We start from the raw sequence: 21,148 nt of genomic DNA, 5'->3' as shown, positions 1-21,148 counted from the left end.
CTCAGTTTCTCAGCTGTAACATGGGGAGTATATCACTGGATTTGGCTACTTGCACTGTGAGCTTGTTGGAGATGGTCTCTCGCTGTGTGTGGGCAGCGCCTGGCACAACGGGGCCCTGATCTCAGCTGGGGCAGGGACTGTCTTTGGCTGTGTCTGGGCCGTGTCCCCCGCTTTCCCCTCCACCCCCTCGCCACCGCCCATCTCAGCTGGGGGCCACTCTGCTAATGCACCTGAGACAGCTACTGCTCCAGACAGAGTTATGCGGAGCAGGTCGGCCTGTGTTAACCCTTTCACTGCTGCAGCTAAATAAAAGCCATTTCCCAACTCCTCCCCGGGCTGAAGAAATTTATGTTGCCTCGGTTTCCCTCAAGGGTGCTTCCCTCGCTCTTCAAGCCGCTGAGCTGTGGCTGGACACTCACTGCCCAGGCCCAGGGGTACCAAAGCACTGGGAAGAGGGTCATGATAAACAATGCCTGGTGCTATGATGCAGCCACCTCTGGAGTGGGACAGCCGGGAACAGCCACACAGCAATGCCACGTGGCTCGCCCGGTTCTGAGATGTAGCCACCTCTAACGTGTCGTGGTTAGAATGGGGGGAGAGGGAGGAGCCAGGACTCCTGGGTTCTCTCCCTGACTCTGGGAGGGGAGTGGGGTTTAGTGGGTTAGAGCGGGGGGGCGGGGGGGGATCTGGGAGCCAGGACTCCTGGGTCCAATTCAGTAACTACGATGACAGACTCACTTTAAAAACCATGTTTACTGTCCACTAACAAAAAGACACAGAAGCAAACGGAGCAATAAATAAGGTGGGTCCAGGGCAGGGTGGGGCAGGGGATGAGAGGCAGTAGTGCTGGGGGGAGCGGGGGAGGCCGGGCTGTGCCCCACACAACCATCCATCCCTCCATTCCAAAATACACCCCATCCCTCCACCCTCCCCACCCCCCATCCCTCCCTCCATCCCTCCGGACACCCGCCCCACCCCATGCATCCATCCTTCCCTGCATGCCCCTTGTATCCATCCATCCCTCCCTCTCCCCCCACACTCCATCCCTCCCTGTACATGTCCCCATGCCCATCCATCCCTCCCCACGTGCCCTGTGCCATCCTTCCTTCCCCATACACAAAACCGCCCCCCTTCCCCACACCCCATCCATCCGTCCATCTGTCCATCCTCACATGCACTCCTCCGTCCACCCCTCCCCACACGCCCTGACCCATCCCTCCATCCGTCCCACACACGGAGCTTGTCACGGACTCCCAGGTCGTGCCCACTCTTGGCCCGTACGGTCCCTGGGGGGAACCCCCTTCAGTGCGACAGCCCTTCTTGGGGGTCCACTCTCTCTCGGGGGTTAAGCCTCTCCACCTCCTGGAACTGCACCTCTCTGAGCCTTCAGCACGCCTGTCTCTCGCCGTGGGCCCCCTCAGGGAGTCCCCCGGGGCCTCCACTCCCAGAGGGAATAATGCCACCCTGTTCTCTAGCCCGGAGCGACTCTCAGCCAGCGTAACACAGGAGGTTTATTGAGTGTCTGAACCCAGCACAGGAAACTCTCAGGGCCTCAGGCCTGGCCTCCCTCAGCCCAATACATCTAAGTCTCCCCTGCATCCAGGTGCGCTCTGCCTGCTCTCTCTCTCCAGCCCAGAGCCCCCCTGCTTCCCAGCTGGGCATCTGATATCACTGGCCCCAAGCCCCCCTCTGTCCATTGTCTTCTATCCAGGTAAACAGGTCGCCTGGGCCTCCTCTCTTCTCAGCCTCTCCTCTCATCCATCCTCTGTCCCCCTCTGGCTGGAACCGGCTGGTCAGGTCACCAGGGTCCTCTCTTCTCAGCCCATTGTCCTCCCCCTGCCCAGAACCGGCTGCGACTCCCGAGCTGGGCCTCCCGGTCACCAGTCGCTGGGGTCTCCATTCTCCAGGCCATTGGCTGGCCCTCTGGAACAACAAACTCCTTCTTCCACCACCTCGTTAAACCAGTAACACCCAGGGAAACTGAGTCCCACCCCCTTGGCATGCAAACCATTGGAAAACCAAGAGAACCCCCCACGTCGTCACATCTCTCCCCCCTTCGAGTCTGAACGGAGCAGCGTCACTTCGCCAGTGACCTGGGGAAGTTCAGGGTCCCCACCCCGTGATAAAGCATCGGCTATAACATTGGCCCCCCCCGCACATGGCCCACCTCGATGTCATACCCCTGGAGGAGCAGGGCTCATCTCAGCAGCTTGGCATTAGCCCCTTTCATTTGGTGCAGCCACGTCAGGGGCGAATGGTCGGTGTACACGGTGAAGCGCCGCCCACATAGATCTGCCTGCAGTTTTTAAAGGGCCCACCCCATGGCCAGGCATTGCTTCTCTATGGCCGCATAGTGCTGCTCCCGGGGCAGCAGCTTCTTGCTCAAGGGCAGAATGGGGTGTCTCTCCCCCTTAGTATCAGTTTGCATCAGCACCGCCCCCAGCAACGCAGCATCTTGGGCTGGAGGGGGGAGGGGCCACGGCTGTTCCCCAGCCCAGCTCGCACCCCGGACAGCACCACCCCGGTCAGACGTGAACATTCCCAGCAGCTGGGGTGAAAACCAGAGCCGGGGTGTGGGAGGCCCGGGGGCTGAGTGCACAGGCTGTGGGGGAGGGACGCAGAGACAGGGCACTGCCCCCAGCTCTGTGTGCACACGGCTGGGGGGCAGGCGGGACGCCGGACTAGAGGGGCCCGTGGGTCTGCGCTGTGTGGTGCTGGGCGGGTTTGGCAGGATGTGGTTTCCCTGTGGGAGGGGGGAGTTGCAGTAGCTGTGGTTCAGTGCCCGTTCAGCGCTGGGCTGGGCGCAGAATCACCCGGGCCCTGGGTAAATATAGACAGACCCTGTGTGTGAGTCCCAGCCCCGCCCCGCTCTAACCACAAGTCCCCAGTCCCCTCCCGAGCCAGGGCTAGAACCCAGGAGTCCTGGCTCCCAGCCCTGCCCCGCTCTAACCACTAGATCCCACTCCCCTGCTCTGCTAGGTCATTTCCCCACCCTCTCTCCCACCAGCACCATGCAGTGATCTGGAACCCACTGAGAGCAGCAAATCACAGAGCCCGTGAGTCCAGGTGCTGGCTGGCCCCCGGAGCTGCGGAGCGGGAGGATGTGGGTGCCAGGAGCCAGCCATATTGCACTGCTCTGCCAGGGTAAGAGAGCAACAGCAGAGACAGCTGGGCTGGCAGGAATCCCCCAAGCAGGGGACAGAACCCAGGAGTCCTGGATCCCAGCCCCCCATCCTCTAACCCACTAGACCCCACTCCCCTCCCAGAGCCAGGGATAGAACCCAGGAGTCCTGGGTTCCAGATGCCTCCTGCTCTAAGAGTTGATACTGGTCAAATAACTAATGGTTTGGGGAAATAAAGGGGCTCTAGTGGGGCGGGGGTAGGGGGGTAGAGACCAGGACTGGGCGAGCAGGGGCTGTAGGTCGGGAGTGAGGGGCACTGGCAGAGCTGTTGGGAGAATGTGATTTCAAAGCAGTATTTCCCCAGGAATTGAAATGCGGGTGTGTGTGTTTGAAGTCACAGGGGATGAGGGGTGAGCCCATGAGGGCGAGGGGGGGCTGTATGGCACCATGGTAACAACTGAGAAATATGTCATGGCCATTTTATTAGCTCTAACTCATGCTGTAAAACCGTCACCCACATTAGAGCTGGCTACTCAAGCCTTCTATGAAGCACGACAGTTCCAGCCTTCTTGGCTTCCTGCTGTAAATTTGGACTTGTCTAATGCCATCAGTTCCCCTTTGGTGGCTTCTCCTGTGCCCGGTTCTGCCAGGCCTTCACGGCAGGCTCCTTCCTTCCTGCTCCTAACCAGGCAGACGGCGACTCCCCCCAGAACACGGCATTCTGTTCGGTGAGGAAAGAGGTTTTCCCAGGTTGGACTAATTTGAACTTCAGTCCTGGAGCATCTTCTATTTTCTCCAAGATGTTCAGGCTTTTTGGACTCTTGCTGAGAAAAAGAGTATAATCAGTGTACTCTCTATGCCATAATCTAAATCACTGATGAAGATATTGAACAGAACTGGACCCAGAACTAATCCCTGCGGGACCCACTCGTTATGATCTTCCAGCATGACTGTGAACCGTTGGTAACTACTCTCTGGGAACCGTTTTCCAACCAGTTATGCACCCACTTAGGTTGTATTGTTTATGAGAAGGTCATATGAGACAGTATCAAAAGCCTTATTAAAGTCAAGATGTACCACATCTACCGCTTCCCCCCAACACCCTATCCACAAGTCCTGTTACCCTGACAAAGAAAACTATCAGGTTGGTTTGACACAATTTGTTCTTGACAAATCCATGATGGCTGTTACTTATCACCCTATTGTCTTCTAGGTGTTGCAAATTGATTGCATAATTATTGCTTCATTATCTTTCCGGGTACAGAAGTTAAAACGGCCTCTGCAGTGTGTATAGGAGAGATTAGGATTATACCTTTCCCTCAGCAAAGCTTGCAATCCACTGTGTCTTCCAGAGAAGTTTGCAGCTCCATCAAATGCAGAAGCAGCATCTCTTTGGGGTCCAATTGACAAGCATTTAACTCTTCTGAGATGTGGGTTGTCAGAGATGCTATAAACCACGTGAAGCTGCAGATGGCGAGTTGGTGCAGTCTTGGTTCCTGGTATGTTCCTCCCCTTGGTTGGTTTCTACACTAGGGGGTGATCGGGGATTTCAGGATGGCTGCACCCCCCCCCTTGTGGGGGAGGGAAATCCCTGATACTGGACAAATAAATTGTGGTTTAGGGAATTAAAGGGGCTCTGGCAGAGCTGTGGGGTGAGGGAACCCAGGGCTGGGCTGGCAGGGGGCTGCGGGTTGGGAGTGAGGGGCACCGGCAGAGCTGTGGGGAGCCCAGGGCTGGTCTGGCAGGAGGCTAAGGGACAGGAGTGAGGGGCACCGGCAGAGCTATGGGGAGAATGAGATGTCAAGGAAGAGGGGGGTTGGGTAGTAAAATGCCCCTCCCCCAAACCCTTGGCTCTCAGCCCAAAGCCGTTTCCTCTTTCACCGGCTAATCAGAGCCGACCACCATCAGTGACTTGGAAACACCCCCCACCCCGTCCCCTGGCTCTAACCACTAGCCCCCCACTCCCCTCTTAGATCCAGGAGAGAACCCAGGAGTCCTGGCACCCATCCACAGCTCTAACCACTAGACCCCACTCCCCTCAAGCCTCCCATATTTCATCTCTGCTCCCTTGTTGGTGTCTTTTTATTCTCTCTCCCCAGGGAAGGACAGAGCTCTGTGTGGGGGTGGGGGTGGATCTAGGGGGTCTGCGGGTCGGGACTGAGGGGCACTGGCAGAGCTCTGTGTGGGGGCAGGGGTGGATCGGTGGGCTGCGGGTCGGGACTGAGGGGCACCAGCAGAGCTCTGTGTGGGGGTGGGGTGGATCTAGAGGTGATACCAGTCAGCTCTGTGTTCTTGGGGAACCAGGGCGCAGTATCCAGCCTGTCTGACTCACGAAAGACACACTCCCCCCCTCACCCCCGCCTCTGCTGGAACCAAAACGGAACAGAGAAAAGACTTGCAGAGAGCAGTGAAGGGCGTTGGGAAACACACCTAGACCCCTCCTGACAAGGGTGACAGGATTAAGGGAACTCCCCTGGCCTCATCTGCATCGAAGCTGGGACAGGGAGACATCTCTATTTGCATACAGAATGGAGAACAGAGAACCGCACTGAACTCTGGGACCAGAGAAGCAGGGAAGCACTGCCTCCTGGGGGATCTCTGCTCCAGATGTTAATGAACCCATGCCTGCCCACACCCAGCTCAGCAGTTATCAGACCAATTCTAGGAATGAATCCTTGATTGAATCCAAAATACCGAAGCAGCCGAATTGCATTGTGAGCTCCCTGGAAGGAACATCACCCATAGCTAGGAGTGATCAGCTCCTATTGTCTAGCCTAAAGAAAACCCTGGAGTCATCAGTTTACCCATAAACAAATCTAGTGTTCTCCCTTGGACCATTGTTGTTTCCCTACAAAACCCCCTACCCACATTCCAGTCAATGTTCTGATGCCTGGATCCAACATCTGCATCAGTTCCACTGGGACTTCATCTTCTCCTGACTGACCGTGCTGGGGGCTCTGCCTGTCTCCAGCACTCCAGACCCTCAGCTACCACCATCACCTAGGACCCCCGACCGGTTCAAGCCTCATGGAGTGGGTGAGATCCCTCCCTCCCTCTCTCTCTCTTTGTGTTTTCTTTTCTACCTCAGGCAGGTGGAGTTTTCCATATATGAGTTTTGTAACCTTCAATAATGTAACTGTTATGTTGGCTTAGGCTCTCCTTGTGTGGTATCACTATTATTCTATAAATAACTTTTATGGTTAAGCTGGTTGCTTCTCTCGCTCTCTCTGAACTTTACTCTTTTGAGTTTTTAGCTTCCCCATTTACTCTGCAGCAACGCTTCTTTTACCTAAGCTAAAGATCCCTGCAGCGCCCAAAAATCCTGTGGGGTTTGCTCATCAAGTGGGTTACCACCAGAACAATTGTAACGTGACAGTGGGGATAGGGACGTGCTGAACCTGGGACATACGAGGGTGGCAGCCTGGAAGTGCTGCTCGACCCAGACTACTGAGTCCAGGGGCATATAAGGGGGTCAGGTTGAGAGTGCTGATTTACCCGGTCCACTCAGACTTGCTGTGTGTGTGTGTGTGTGAGAGAGAGAGAGAGAGAGAGATTCTGGGGCTGGAGGAACCCAGCACTAGGGAACCTAGGTCCTGCAGGACAGCTCCATTGGGAGGGGACTTGCAGAAGGGAGGAGTAGAGCTCCGTATGAACACACACATGCCCAACTTAGCACACATAAGGTGCTGTAAGTGGCTGTAAGGTTGAGAGAGGATTGTGCTTGGAGCCCCCTGGGAAAATAAAGATACCCCCTGATGCTGTCCCCAAAAACCCATTCAACCCCGATTGGCCACACATCCATAATGTTGCCCCTGTTTCCACAAGGGAGGTTAAACACATAGTTGCAGAAGCCGATCTCCCCACAACAGAGCTGGTCACGGACGTAGTAAGGTGATCTCCTAGGCAAGCCAAGGCTATTGCGGAGAGACGGGGGCCACTGAACCGTGACACAGCCGTTGCATGGCTGGCCCGTGTTTGGCAAATGCACCCCTCTGCTGATGGCATGGGCTTAACCCAATTGGCTCAATTATGCGCCTCTCCTTGTGATGCGGATGCTCTAGACATAGGCATAGGTTCTCGGGAGCGGACTGCCCCTGGACCCCGGGAATGGATGATAAGTGCTCTTAAAATATTACTGCCTGTGTCTTCCCTTAAGAAACTGTATAGAATGGAAGAGCAGATGCCAGGAGAGGCCCCCGTAGCTTACCTAATTCGAAAGAAAATGCTGGCAGCTCTCTCTGATTCATTCCCCCAGACAGAAGCGAATGGGATTGTCACTTTCCAGTATCAGGGACACGAATCAGTACAGAGCACTTATGCAGGACTAAATTCTCAGACAAAACTGACCATGGGGACTGTGGATTTAGAACACCTAACCTGGAGTGAACTAGTGGCAAAAATCAAACAGGCAGGAGATTTGCTGCGAGAAACTGGTGTCTTGAAAAGACAAGTCAGCAAAAAGACTACCTCAGAGCCCGTGCAGGCTATCACGTTTACAAATAATGGTCCTCACTCTGCCAGGCGCCCTCCCAATCCTAATCCCCTACCTCCCACAACCCTGGGCAGTGCCGACCCAAGGAGACCCTTAGGAACATGATTTGGAAGGAACTGGTGAATGTAGGGGAGGATATGGGAAAATATGATCGCCAGCCCCTCAGCATCCTGATTAATGCTTTGTCTCAGGTCATGTGGAGAAAGGAGTTAATGCAGGGAGCTCCCCCACAACCCGCTGCCCCAGTACGGAATGCATCCCCCATGCCCACTCCCTGTCAAAGCCAGATCCCTGCCCCCTCCTCTGAGTGGAGGCTCTCAAGGGAGTCGGCCAAGCAGTAGGGATGCCAGGGTCCCCGCGGGCCTCCCCAGCTGATCGCAAGATGTCAGTGCGACGTATGGAGGAGACCCACTGTGAGGGGTTGACGTTATTGACATAATCTGGGACCATATAGAACATGGTTGCAACCAAAGTCCTGTCGTGGCACCAAATCTTGTATAAAGGGGGTCAAATGAGGTGTCTAAGACAAGGTTATGGTTTGCTGGTTATGATTATGCTGTCTATATGTGTGTATCAATTTTGTAGTTGAAGTTATGAATATTGACTCTATACTGTCTGTATTTCAAACTTATGCTATGCTTCTGGGAGACATCCCAGACAAGTTGGTGTTAGCTTTGCCTAGCCTGCTTGATGGCCAATTAAGGACCATCAGCTATACAATTGGCCCATGGAGAGAAGGCAGATACGCCTTGCAACTCAGCAAAGTATACAGGAACTTGCCCATGTGACTCCAGATTCCATTTTGCTGTAATTTTCCACAGTAAGAACAAAGAGGTGTTTCTACACCTGGAAAAGACTATAAAAGGCTGATGCCTCATCTCCATCTTGTCTTCAATCCTGCTTCTTACCTCTGGAGGGACTTTGCTACAAGATGAAGCTCTGAACAAAGGACTGAGGACCCATCCCAGCAGGGGATGTATTCCAGAGACTTGATTTGAACCTGCAGTTTATTCCATCATTGCTACAAGCCTGAACCAAGAACTTTGCCATTTACTAGATATGTAATTGATTCCATTTAACCAATTCTAACTCTCATCTATATGTTTTTCCTTTTATGAATAAACCTTTAGATTTTAGATTCTAAAGGATTGGCAACAGCGTGATTTGTGAGTAAGATCTGATTTGTATATTGACCTGGGTCTGGGGCTTGGTCCTTTGGGATCGGGAGAACCTTTTTCTTTTACTGGGGTATTGGTTTTCATAACCATTTGTCCCCATAACGAGTGGCACTGGTGGTGATACTGGGAAACTGGAGTGTCTAAGGAGATTGCTTGTGTGAGTTGTGGTTAGCCAGTGGGGTGAGACCAAAGTCCTCTTTGTCTGGCTGGTTTGGTTTGCCTTAGAGGTGGAAAACCCCCAGCCTTGGGCTGTAACTGCCCTGTTTAAGCAATTTGTCCTGAATTGGCACTCTCGGTTGGGTCCTGCCAGAACCAGCATCGTTACAGGGCTACAGTGGGGAACCCAGGGATGTTAGCCCAATTGCTAGCGGACAGGATCTCCGAAGGGAGACCCACCACTAACCAGGTTCAGCTCAACGGGTATGAGGGAGAAACTGTCTCCCGTGGTTTGTCTCTTGGAAGTGGCGAAGCCATCCCACTCTCCCAGTGTTTGTCTGGGAACAGCCATGTGGTCTGTGACAAGGGGGAGGGAAGTTCAAACTGTTTGTCTAGTCAGAAAAGCAGTTTCAATGCTGGGGGAGAAAATGGCTCCAGTGTCCTGTCTGTGGAGCAGGCAGAAGGTACCTCTCAGTTTATGCTGACTGAGGATTTGTCAGTTGTGCCAGATGTGGTTCTGGACTCAACTAAAACCCAGGCAGGAAGTGTTCTTAGGACTGTGTCTGTCGGGGTAATGACTTGCCCATGGAGGGAGCTACCCCGATCTCCAAACGCTTGTCTGGGAACAAAGGGGAGGAAATTCCAGACTTTGGGACTGTTAAAAATGGCAGTTTATCTGCTGGGGGAGAGGTTGTCTCCAATCTTCTGTCTGAGGAGCAGACAGAATGTGCCTCTCAGCTTACGTTGATTGAAGGTATGTCAGTTGTCTCAGAAGTTGTTCTGGACTCAACGGAAACCCAGAAAGATGCTCAGGAAGATGTTTCTGTAGAGCAGCCCCTAGCTGAAAAGGGAAAGGACAAAATGTCTGGGGAAAATGAATTGTTGCCTAAAGGTGCTCCTGAAGGAATAAAACCTCATGCTGGTGTAAGCAGAGTCAGGATGAGCTCTCCCCTGACATCTGGTGGTGAGCTGTGGAAAAGGACTTCAGGGGCTGATCTCGTTTGCATGGGCACACCCACCTTGCCTAGCATGAAGGGACTGCTTGCCCAAATGGTCACTTTGTCTGCTGTGGGACCCCCAGTCTCTTTGTTATTGGGGCAGGAGTAATGAAGTGTTGTTATCCTGGTTATGTGAATCAAGGACAGTAGAACTGTATTTGGCATTTTATGACGGAGGGACTCGCCCTCAACTAAGTAGCACTCGCTAGGCAAGGGACATGGGTCCCAAAGCCCAGTGAGCTGAGAGGTGGGGGAGTGGGATATGTATCTAGGGGGGTTGGTTGGGTCTGAGTGTCTCTTTGATCTGTTTTCTTGTCATTGTGTAGTACCTTGGCTCTTTATGAGCTAAGATCAAGCCACAGTAGTCTCTTGGTCTATCCAAGGCCATGATCAAGTGTCTTGATGTTTTTGGTCTTTTAGCCTTAAGATAAAAACCTTGTCTGTGTCTCTGGGACCTTGAAGTAAAAATATTGTCTAAGTTATATCTGTTCCTATCAGTTTAATAGAGCTAATTTTAACTCCATTAAGTAGACTGTTACATGCTGTAGAGCTGAGATGATTGACAGGTAGGTCTGAGCATTAGACCAGCCTTGTGCTAGGTGTTCTGAGTGTGCCAGCACTGCCCCCCCCCCCCAACAGCTGAAATCACTGAGAGCTGTGTTAAGGGGGGAGGGGAGGCTGAAGTGGTTGAATATTGGTGAGTGGCCAGTCGGGTGGCTAGTGGAGAAGAGTGGGTAGCAGGGTGGCTGGTGGAGAGGTGTGGCTGGTGGTGAAGACTGCAGCAGAACCCCATGGAGAGGTGTGGCACTAGGCCGTGGACCTGAGCAGCGGAGCATGTAAGATGCCCCCCATACCTCCCCCACTTCCACCCAGGCTGGGAGGTAAACTCTGCAGATGAACTTCTGAACTCTGGGGGCTGCACTGACCAAGGTCAGAAACTGTGGGAGGGGGTGACTTTTGGGTTGCTGGGCTTAAGACCCAGATGGGGAAAGGACACTGCCAAACTTACTTGGGGGTGGGTCTTTGCTCATGGTCTGTGTTATGAATCCTGTTTGTGGTGTTTCCCCAACATAATGCCACATTGTTTCCCTCCTTTATGAAAAGACTTTTGCTACACTTAGACTCCGTGCTTGCCAGAGGGGAAGTATTGCCTCTTAGAGGCGCCCAGGGGGGTGGTGTGTAGGTCACTGGGTGGGGGCTCGAGACACTTTTGCCTTGTTTTACTGAAAAGGCAGCCCTAGATATGGCGCTTGTTGCTGCCAACTCTGATGGGCAGAAGGGTTACACTACCTTTTGCAAGCAGTACGTTGCAACTGAAAGGTGTGGAAGTGAATTGATTAAGTTAGCTCAGAATGAATCCTTGCCTGTAGCAAGCGACAGTGTAGGTGCTGAGAAATTTGGTTCAGTTTCTAGCTGTCAAAGTTTCTCAACTGTGTATGAATCCACTGACTTTGTTTTGAAAAGCTCCAGGGTGGAAGCCATCCCTACTAAAACCAACACTGCCTCTGTCACTGCTACGCAGCTCTTTACACGGACCTGGGATGGCCGCTGCTCTGCTGTGAATCGGGCCAGCCCCAGTGTGTATCAGGTAGAAATCCTGAATGGGAGAAATGGAAAACCCTGGCGGAAATGGTTTCATTCCTCACAGCTCAAAGAGTGGAAGGATAAACCACCTGACCCTCAAGACTGTCTTCTCCATCCTGTTGGCCACCCTTCTTGGCCAGCAAGAAGGAATGGCTTGGGGCCATTGGAAGATACGCATCGAGTGGGCTGGTCAGTGCCTACCCCGATGTTGAGACAGGAAAAGTCCAGAAAAGTCCTTGACTTATTATGGCCACCCTCACTAGGTCACTGCTTCATGTTCACCCTGCAATATTAGTCCCAGCCTCTCCCAGTATATATGGGGGGAGTGTGGGAGTTTGTTCTCTCTTCTCTGTTCTCGCAGGTCCCGAACACGAGCCAGGACATCCCACCATTGCACCAGCACCCTGCTCTTCATAAGTGTCTGGAGTTTGATGCGGTCCAAGCTCTATGCTGATCCTGTGATCCCTCTGAACCTCGGGAGGTGCCTGCCAGCTGGAGCCCAGGAAGTCAAATTGCTTTGCCACATGCATGGATTCTATGGGAATGGGAGCAGCCCCCTGGCCCTGCAGTGTCGCTACCAGTTCTACGCTGTCGGCAACTCCTCGGGTTGCCCCTGGGAAAGCGTTGCCAATTGCACGCCGAGTGCCACCAGGGTGTCACTCAAGTTGTGTTATGAAACTTAGCCCACCCCAGACTCTGTCCCATTCTTCTGGAAGCCGTTGTGGTCTTGAACAGGACGTACACCCTCAAACACACCCAGTGACAGCCTGCTGGGTGGCGGAAGGTGCAGGGTAGCCCTCGTTTCCTCTGCTGTTTGGGGAACCACCATGCCCCTACGTGTAACTCAGACACCTCTGTTACCCGGAGATGAACTGCGGCTGTCTCTGATCACGCCAGCAGGCAAGAATATCACACGGTTCCTTGTAAATGGGGAACCGCTGAACTGGACTTTAGCTGGACATGACCTGACTCAGCAAGGTCCCCCAGACTGGGTAATTCCGTGAATGGTCACACATGGTGACAAGCTCAGGCCAACAATTTGGTTTAAATTCTAGGGGCACGTTGCCGTTTTGGAGGGATTTCATGAGCCCGGATTGTACAGAGTGGAATTGGACCAACAACAAGAAACAGTTTTAAATTTCAACCCTCTGATCACAAACCTTGCTCCCCTTGAAAGTGCTGATTGACCCGGTCCACTCAGACTTGTGTGTGTGTGTGTGTGTGTGTTTTCGTTTTCGTGTTTTCATCTGGGGAACCGAGGCCCTGCAGGGTAGCTCCATTGGGTGGGGACTTACAGCAGGGAGAAGTAGAGCTCCGAATGAGAACACAAGTGACACAAGCAGCACATTAATAGAAGTACAGAACCTCCCTCCTCCCCCGAGAAGAGTATCCCTAATAAATGAGCGTGCCCCAAAGTAACGGGCAAAGCTGGTAACAGAGGGGCTGCGGGTCGGGAGTGGGGGCACCGGCAAAGCTGGGGAAAGAATGAGAGGTCGAGGAAGAGGGGGGCTAGTTAGTAAAATGCCCCTCCCCCAAGCCCTTGGCTCCTGGCCCAAAACCGCTTCCTCTTCCACCAGCTTATCAGAACCGGCCACCGTCAGTGACTTGGAAACACCCTCCACCCCCACTCTAACCATTAGCGCCCCAATCCCCTCTTAGAGCCAGGAGAGAACCCAGGAGTCCTGGTCCCCAGCTCCGCCCCGCTCTAACCACTAGTCCCCACTCCCCCGCTCTGCTCAGTCATTTCCCCACCCTCTTTCCCACCAGCACCTCCCCATGCAGCGATCTGGGACCCACTGAAAGGAGCAAACCGTGGAGCCCCCGAGTCCAGGTGCTGGCTGCCCCCCGGAGCCGCGGAGCGGGAGGATGTGGGTGCCAGGAGCCAGCCAGATGCCCCCTTCCACCAAGCTCTGCATTGAAATCATCCTCGCACTGCTCTGCCAGGGTAAGAGAACAACAGCAGAGACAGCTGGGCTGGCAGGAATCCCCCGAACTGGGGATAGAGCCCAGGAGTCCTGGCTCCGAGCCCCCCAACCCACTTGACCCCACTTCCCTCCCAGAGCGGGGATAGAACCCAGGAGTCCTGGGTCCCAGATGCCTCCTGCTCTAAGAGTTGATATTGGTCAAAAAATTATGGTTTGGGGAAATAAAGGGGCTCTAGCAGATTGCGGGCAGGGGCGGGGGTGGAGCCCAGCACTGGGCTAGCAGGGGGCTGCAGGTCGGGAGTGAGGGGCACCGGCAGAGCTGTTGGGAGAATGTGATTTCAAAGCAGCATTTTCCCCAGGAATTGAAATGGGGGGGGGGGGGTTTGAAGTCACAGGGGATGAGGGGTGAGCCCGTGAGGGCGAGGGGGGGCTGTATGGCACAATGGTAACAGCTGAGAAATATGTCACAACCATTTTATTAGCTCTAATTCATGCTGTAAAACCGTCACCCACATTAGAGCTGGCTACTCAAGCCTTCTGTGAAGCACGACAGCTCCAGCCTTCTTGGCTTCTTGCTGTAATTCTGGACTTGTCAAATGTTGTCAGTTCCCCTTTGGTGGCTTCGCTTGTGCCTAGTTCTGCCAGGCCTTCATGGCAGGCTCCTTCCTTCCTGCTCCTGACCAGGCAGAAGGCGACTCCCCCCAGAACATGGCGTTCTGTTCGGTGAGGAAAGAGACGCTCGACCCGAACTGCTGTGACTGGGAGCAGCAGGAGATGAATTCCTACTTCTGCCAGCCCAGGGAACAGCACAAAGATCAGGTCGCGCCACGAGTGATGATGAAGAAGAAGCTGAAGTCAAATCTTCATTCATTTGTCGTATGACATTCCACTCTGGGTCCAAATCCTCTCTGCTGTCCTGATCACATGGCAGCCCCATTGCTGGGAGTGCCTCACACCACTAAATTGTCGGTGTTTTACGAGAAGGCATCTGTAAAAGCTACACAGAGGTTGATAGAATCCAGAAGTCGCTGTTGTAGATTTGTAAGAGACAACTCTGTAGTACTTTTTCAGCTGGCTTAACAGACACTTCTTGTCCTCTTCACTTAAGGAGTCAATATAAATGCCTTCATTAGTCAACTTCCGGACTGAAGTCTTTGCTTCTTGCAGTGGATAGGTCTCTGATTGATCCAAGTGTATCTTCTATTGCTGGACAAAAATCTACGACTGTTGAAGCAGATGTTTGAATGGCGTTGTCTGATAACCCAAGTGATTTCATCAGTAGAGTTACAAGAGAGAGAACAGCCGTTGTCTTCTCTGAACGTTGTACCAAAAGTAATCCACCAGCCTCACTCCTTAGATTCGTCCCACTCGGTAGAGACTTTCCAAAGCCAGTAATAACGGTTGCAGTCATTTTAAGACCACAGCCAAGGATCGCTCGTTGAAAGCCAGCAGGTTTTCCCAGGTTGGACTAATTTGAACTTCAGTCCTGGAGCATCTTCTACGTTCTCCAAGACGTTCAGGCTTTTCGGACTCTTGCTGAGAAAAAGAGTATAATGAAGACATTGAATTTCCGGCTTTTTAAATGTCTTTTCAAGATTCTGTAGCTTGTACTAGTTCTAGTTGAATAGATTACAGCATTGTAGGGCTGGAAGGGACCTCGAGAGGTCATCTAGTTCAGTCCCCTGCATTCATGGCAGGACTAAGTATTATCTAGACCATCCCTGGTAGGTGTTTGTCCAACCTGCTCTTAAAAATCCCCCATGATAGAGATTCCACAACCTCCCAAGGCAATTTATTCCAGTACTTAACCACCCTGGCAGTTAGGAAGTTTTTCCAAATGTCCAACCTAAACCTCCCTTGCTGCAATTTAAGCCCATTGCTTCTTGTCCTATCCTCAGAGGTTAACGAGAACAATTTACCTCTCTCCTCCTTATAACAACCTTTTATGTACTTGTACTTGAAAACTGTTCTCATGTCCCCTCTCAGGCTTCTCTTCTCCAGACTAAACACACCCAATTTTTTCTGGACTTTCTCCAATTTGTCCACATTCTTCATTGGCATCCAGAACTGGACACAATACTCCAGTTGAGGCCTAATCAGCGCGGAAGAATTACTTTGTGTGTCTTGCTTACAACACGCCTGCTAATACAGCCCAGAATGATGTTTGCTTTTTTGCTGAAGTGTTATAGTTGACTTATATTTAGCGTGTGATCCACTACGACGCCCCGATCCCTTTCCGCAGCACTCCTTCCTAGGAAGTCATTTCCCATTTTTTATGTGTGCAACTGATTGTTCCTTTTAAATGGAGCACTTTGCATTTGTCCTTATTGAATGTCGTTCTATTTACTTCAGACCATTTCTCCAGTTTGTCCAGATCATTCTGAATTTTAATCCTATCCTCCAAAGCACTTGCAACCCCTCCCAGCTTGGTATCACCTGCAAACTTTATAAGTGTCCTCTCTATGCCAGGGGTGGGCAAACTATGGCCCGCGGGCCACATCCAGCCCGTGGGACCATCCTGCCCAGCCCCCAAGCTCCTGGCCTGGGAGGCTCTCCCCGGTCCCTCCCCTGCTGTCCCCCCTCCCCCGCAGCCTCAGCTTGCTCGCTCCACCACCGGCGCAAGGCTCTGGGTGGCGGGGCTGGGAGCTCCTGGGGCAGCGCAGCTGCAGAGCCCGGCCTGACCCGGTCTCCGTGCTGTGTGGTGGCGGCGGCGATGGCGGCAGCGTGGCCCGGCCCCAGCTGGGCGGCGTGGCTGTAGCGTCGCCAGCCACCGGTGATCCAGGCAGCGTGGTCAGGGGGCAGGGAGCAGGTGGGAGGTTGGATAGAGGGCAGGGGAGTTCGGGGTGGTGGTCGGGGGTGGGGGTGTGGATGGTGGTTGGGGGGTAAACAGGGGGTTGAATGGGGGCAGGGTTCCTGGGGGGGGCAGTCAGGAAGGAGAGGGGGTTGGATGGGGCAGCAGGGGGCAGTCAGGGGCAGGGGTTCCGGGGGCAGTCAGGGGACAGGGAGCGGGGGTGTGTGAATGGGGCAGGGGTCCCAGAGGGGCCGTTAGGGAATGGGTGGTTGGATGGGGCAGGAGTCCCGGGGGCGGGGGCAGATAGGAGGTCGGGGCCGGGCCACGACCCCCTCCCCTAACCTGCCCTCCATACAATTTACAAAACCCGATGCGGCCCTCAGGCCAAAAACTTTGCCCGCCCCTGCTCTATTCCATGATCAATATAATTGATGAAGATATTGAACAGAACCGGACCCAGAACTGTTCCCTGGGGGACCCCACTCGTGATGTCCTTCCAGCATGACTGTGAACCACTGATAACTACTCTCTGGGAATGGTTTCCAACCAGTTATGCACCTACGTAGGTTGTATTCCCCTAGTTTGTTTATGAGAAGGTCACGCGAGACAGTATCAAAAGCCATATTAAAGTCAAGATATACCATATCTACCACTTCCCCCCTATCCACAAGGCTTGTCACCCTGTCAAAGAAAGCTATCAGGCTGGTGTGACATGATTTGTTCTTGACAAATCCATGATGGCTGTTTCATATCTCCCTATTGTCTTCTAGGTGTTTGCAAATTGATTGCTTAATAGTTTCCTCCATTATCTGTCCAGAGCCTGAAGTTAAAACGGCCTCTGCAGTGTGTATAGGAGAGATTAGGGTTACACTTTTCTCTGAGCAAAGCTTGTACTCCACCATGTCTTCCAGAGAAGTTTGCAGTGGTTTAACGAATTAAAGGGGCTCTGGCAGAGTTGTGGGGTGGGGGAACCCAGGGCTGGTCTGGCAGGGGGCTGCGGGTCGGGACTGAGGGGCACCAGCAGAGCTGTGGGGAGAATGAGATGTCCAGGAAGAGGGGGGCTGGTTAGTATAATGCCCCTCCCCCAAAACCTTGACTCCAGCCCAAACCTGCTTCCTCTTTCACCAATTAATAAAGGCAAATATTGACCCAGCTGAGAAATCGAGTCTCCTTCTCAGAGCTGGCCAACATCAGTGACTTGGAAACACCCCCGCGCCCACTCTAACCACTAGCCACCCACTCCCCTCTTAGAGCCAGGAGAGAACCCAGGAGTCCTGGCGCCCATCCACCGCTCTAACCACTAGACCCCACTCTCTACTCCCTTGTTGGTGTCTTTTTATTCTCTCTCCCCAGGGAAGGACTGAGGGGCATTGGCAGAGCTCTGTGTGAGGGCGGGGGTGGATCGGGGGGCTGCAGGTCAGGACTGAGGGGCACCAGCAGAGCTCTGTGTGGGGGTGGGGGTGGATCAGGGGGCTGAAGGTCGGGACTGAGGGGCACCGGCAGAGCTCTGTGGGGGGGTGGGGGTGGATCAGGGGGCTGCGGGTCGGGACTGAGGGGCACTGGCAGAGCTGGTCTGTTTCCCCTGCAGGTCGGCTCTGCCAGGCGCCCGTCTATCGGATCCAGGTCCCGTCCAACGTCACGGCCCAGCAGGGTCTCTGCGTCCTGCTCCCCTGTAATTTCACAGCCAACTTCAACTCCTCCGGGGTCGCCTACAAATACTGGTTCCTCAGGGACGACAACAAGGACACCAGCCCGGCTGTGGCAACCACAGATCCTGCCAGGGCCCTGCGGGAGCCTGGGGGCCGGATCACCCTGGTGGGGAACGCCTCGGACGACTGCTCCCTGCGCATCAGCGACGTGAGAGCCAGTGACAGGGCCCGCTACTACTTCCGCTTTGTGAAGGGAGACTTTAAATACACCTACCGTGAGACCCAGCCGCTAGTGGACGTGACAGGTGAGGCTGGGGGGCCCTGGAGAGCTCAGCAGTATTAGCCCCACTAATACCCAGTGGGGGAGTTCTGGAGATTAACAACATCCAGTGGCAGGGAGTCCCACTGGTTAAGCCCAGTAATACCCAGGGGCAGGGAGTTCCGGGGATTAACCCCAGTAATTCCCCACTGAGTTGAATTTTAATGGTGTCGCCTGCTTAGAGCTGACGGAGAAGCCGGTGCTGGGGGTCCCCGAGGTGCTGCTCTCCGGACAGCTGGTGAATGTGACCTGCCAGGCTCCATGGACCTGCTCTCGGACCCCTCCCCAAATCACCTGGACAGGGGGGTTCGACTACACAGCCAGGAACGTCTCGGTCGCCCTGGCGAACGGCAGCTTCTCCTATAGCTCCGTGCTCAGCTTCACGCCGGCCCCGGGGGATGACGGCAAAGAGCTCGTCTGCACCGTCACGTACCCCGCCGTGGTTGGGGTCTGCACCCGCAGAGCCGTCCAGCTCCAGGTCCACTGTGAGTGACCCCTATCCAGCGCTGGCAGGGGAGTGGGGTCTAGTGGTTAAAGGGAGCCAGGGGTTGGCAGCCCAGACTCCTGGGTTCTATCCCTGGTTCTGGGAGGGGTGTGGGGTCTAGTGGCAGGGGGTGGGCTGAGAGCCAGGACTCCTGGGGTCTATAGGAGGGCAGTGGGGTCCCAGGAGGCAAATCCCACCGCACACCCCATGGCCCGTTGCAGACCCGCCGGAGCTGCTGCCGCGGGGGAACTGCAGGGTGCGGGGCCGCGGGCCCGGGGGAGCGTCCACGTGTCACTGCGCGGCCGAGGGGAACCCCCGCCCCGCCTCGAGTGGCGCTTGCCCAATCGCACCCTCCCCGGGGACTTCGAGGGTCCTGAGCTGTGGGCCAGCCCTCGGCCGCTCTCCCACTCAGGGGACCCTCCCCCTATGCCATACCCACCAGTTCATTACAAGCCCTGTAGGGCCCATGGCCGCCCAGCCGATCCCACCCCTAACACCAGCTGTTGGTTTGCAGCGGGCTTCTCCCGGACACTCGTGGTGGCCTTGGCGGCTGGTGGGAGCCTCGTGCTGGTTGGTGCCGGGGCTGCAGTGGCCTGGAAAGTCATGAAGGGAAGGTGAGACTCGGGCAGGACGGGAGAAGGATCTGGTGGGAACTGTAGCCTGGAATGGGGGGAAAAATGGATCCCCCAAGATCAACTATCACTCCTTGGAAGTGTGAAATTCCACCTGCTGCCCCTCACTCCCGACCCACAGCCCCCTGGTGTGCCAGCCCTGGGCTCACCCCCCCCCAGCTCTGCCGGTGCCCCTCACTCCCGACCCACAGCCCCCTGGTGTGCCAGCCCTGGGCTCACCCCCCCAGCTCTGCCGGTGCCCCTCACTCCGGACCCACAGCCCCCTTGTAGCCCAGCCCTGGGCTCCCCCCACATGCAGCTCTGCTGCTCTGGGACAGCGGTCGGGGCGGGGGGGGAGATATCGGGATAGATGGACCCCTGGGTCTGATCAAGGTAGGAGGGAGGAGGTGGGACACCAGGCTAGATGGGATGTTGATGATGGTTTCACCACAGGCAGGGCAGCAGGGGCCCCGCCAGGGCCGGACGGTGCCAAGGGACCGGAGATGGGCAGGTCTGTCACTCCTCCGAGCAGCAAGCGTCTACGGTGCCCTCCCACAGACAGGTGGGTTCCCGGCCCTCCAGCAGGTTATCCCAGACCCTGCACCCGCCAACCCCATCCCTGCCCCATCCCCCACCCTGCTGGGATCCCTCCCTGAACTCCACAAAGGCTCTGGGACCCCCTCCCCCGCTCCCAGAATCCCCCTCTGCTGGGATTTCCCCCTCCAGCACCCACCGCTGGTGTCCCCTCCCATCCTTTCCCCTGGGCATGGCGGCCACTCTTCCCCGCTCATCCGGTCTCTCCCCACACAGGACGTCACCGGGGAAGGGGGAGCCCTTGAGAAGAAAGGGAGAGGAGGAAGAGGAGGAGGAGGAGGAAGATGCTACATGGAGAGAGGCGACGGGGAACAATTCACAGAGGAAAACACCTACGCCAACATCTAAGGCCAGAGAGAGGGACAGGGTCACTGCAGGGAGTGAGCTAAAGAGAGACTGGTGTTAGCGGTGGGATATCCAGCCTGCCTTGTGGCTAAAGTGCTAGCCTGGGACGCTGGACACCTGAGACCTATTCCCAGCTCTGCTACGGAATGCTTGTGTGACCCTGGGCAAGTCCCCGCCCCCCTCTGTGCCTCAGTTTCTCAGCTGTAACATGGGGAGTATATCACTGCATTTGGCTACTTACACTGTGAGCTTGTTGGAGATGGTCTCTCGCTGTGTGTGGGCAGCGCCTGGCACAACGGGGCCCTGATCTCAGCTGGGGCAGGGACTCGCTTTGGCTGTGTTTGGGCCACGCCCACCCACTTTCCCCCCCCCATCTCAGCTGGGGGCCACTCTGCTAATACCCTTGAGAGGCAGCTACTACTCCAGACAGAGTTATGCGGAGCAGGTCGGCCTGTGTTAACCCTTTCACTGCTGCAGCTAAATAAAAGCCATTCCCAGCTCCTCCCCGGGCTGAAGAGTTTTATGTTGCCTCGGTTTCCCTCAGGGGTTCCCCTCGCTCTTCGAGCCGCTCAGCTGTGGCTGGACACTCACTGCCCAGGCCCAGGGGTACCAAAGCACTGGGAAGAAGGTCATGATAAACAATGCCTGGTGCTGTGATGCAGCCACCTCTGGGGTGGGACAGCCGCACAGCAATGCCACGTGGCTCAACCAGCTCTGAGATGCAGCCACCTCTGGGGTGGGACAGCTGGGGAACAACCGCACAGCAATGCCACGTGGCTCAACCAGCTCTGAGATGCAGCCACCTCTGGGGTGGGACAGCTGGGGAACAACCGCACAGCTATGCCACGTGGCTCAACCAGCTCTGAGATGCAGCCACCTCTGAAGTATCATGGTTAGAAG

General features: G+C 54.9%; 1 pseudogene; it reads left to right on the top strand.

Moving 5' to 3' along the window:
- The first annotated feature begins 13,290 nt into the window (after window positions 1-13,290).
- On the top strand, window positions 13,291-20,352 carry LOC135892687 (sialic acid-binding Ig-like lectin 13; annotated as a pseudogene).
- Window positions 20,353-21,148: the final 796 nt, after the last annotated feature.

Source organism: Emys orbicularis, chromosome 20 (genome assembly GCF_028017835.1).
Source record: "Emys orbicularis isolate rEmyOrb1 chromosome 20, rEmyOrb1.hap1, whole genome shotgun sequence".
Lineage (NCBI taxonomy): Eukaryota > Metazoa > Chordata > Testudines > Emydidae > Emys > Emys orbicularis.
The sequence above is the reverse complement of the archived record's forward strand: the minus strand, read 5'-3'. Positions and strand labels throughout refer to the sequence as shown.